This window comes from Myotis davidii, unplaced genomic scaffold (genome assembly GCF_000327345.1).
Source record: "Myotis davidii unplaced genomic scaffold, ASM32734v1 scaffold371, whole genome shotgun sequence".
Classification (NCBI taxonomy): domain Eukaryota; kingdom Metazoa; phylum Chordata; class Mammalia; order Chiroptera; family Vespertilionidae; genus Myotis; species Myotis davidii.
Genome location: NW_006283135.1, coordinates 897,338 through 898,585, shown reverse-complemented (window position 1 = coordinate 898,585; position 1,248 = coordinate 897,338). Strand labels below are relative to the sequence as shown.

Below are 1,248 nucleotides of genomic sequence, written 5' to 3'. Positions count from 1 at the left end.
CTATCTCGATTTTTCCTTTATGCCAACACTTTTTTCCTCACTTTTCCCTTTTCATCCTGTTTCTCTTACCTTGTCCCTGCTTTAGTTTTTCTCTACCATTTCTTTTTACTCCCTGATAAAAATTGACCTTACTCATATATCTGATTTCCTATCCCCTACTCAAGTCCATGCACACTTCTCTTTTCTCTTTCTTCACTAGCCAAATCTTTTTTCTTTCTTCCTGTCTTGTTGTTGTTTGTTTGTTTGATTGTTTATTAGTTTGTTTGTTTTTCTGTTTTTTTTATGCTTCTCTTTTTTTCTCCCCTTGCTTGTTCTCTTCTTCTACTAATAACTTAATCAGTTTCAATGACCAACTCAGGACTATCTACTCTCTATTATCCTTTTCCAAAAATAGATGAATACATAGATAGATAGACTAAAGAAAGGGGAAAAAATTATACACATATACACAAATTTTCATATATATATATATATATTTCAATTTTTTTGTATTTTGTTTTTTACTTTTCTTCTTATACACTCACTCTCTTTCTCCTTCCTCTATACTGAATTGTGGCTATTTCCCCATTCATTCAATTACTTGACCTTTCATGCTGAAAATAAGTTCTGACTCTTCAGATTCTGCTTCCCTCCTTCTTTTTTGGGTATTTGTTGTTTGCATTTTTTGGATTAGTTGTCGAGTTTTTTGAGTTTTCTCCCCATATACATATACTTCTTACCCTTCTTTTTTCTTCTCTTTCTTTTCTCTCTTAGCTTTTTTTCTTTCTCAATATCATTTTTGCACTCTTTTCTCTCCCCTAATTCTCTTTTCTCTGGTGGTCACCTTTATTTGAGGTTATTGGTATCATGAATACATTCGTGTTTGGTGCCCTCTGTCTTGTGTCTTGTCATGTTGTATTTTGTGCCTTTAAGTCAATGCAGTAGAGAGTGAACTTCATAACCAGACACCCTGAGAGTAGGGAAAATGGAGAGACAAAGAAACACCCTCTCCTCACTTTTCCCTTTTCATCCTGTTTCTCTTACCTTGTCCCTGCTTTAGTTTTTCTCTACCATTTCTTTTTACTCCCTGATAAAAATTGACCTTACTCATATATCTGATTTCCTATCCCCTACTCCAAGTCCATGCACACTTCTCTTTTCTCTTTCTTCACTAGCCAAATCTTTTTTCTTTCTTCCTGTCTTGTTGTTGTTTGTTTGTTTGATTGTTTATTAGTTTGTTTGTTTTTCTGTTTTTTTTAGCTTCTCTTT

General features: G+C 33.5%; 1 protein-coding gene across 1 annotated transcript in view; it reads left to right on the top strand.

Annotated features, from left to right (window-relative positions):
* The window catches only part of LOC102768850 (cytochrome P450 4X1), a 39,324-nt gene that overhangs the window by 18,961 nt on the left and 19,115 nt on the right, over positions 1-1,248 (top strand). The gene's annotated exons all lie outside the window — the stretch shown is intronic.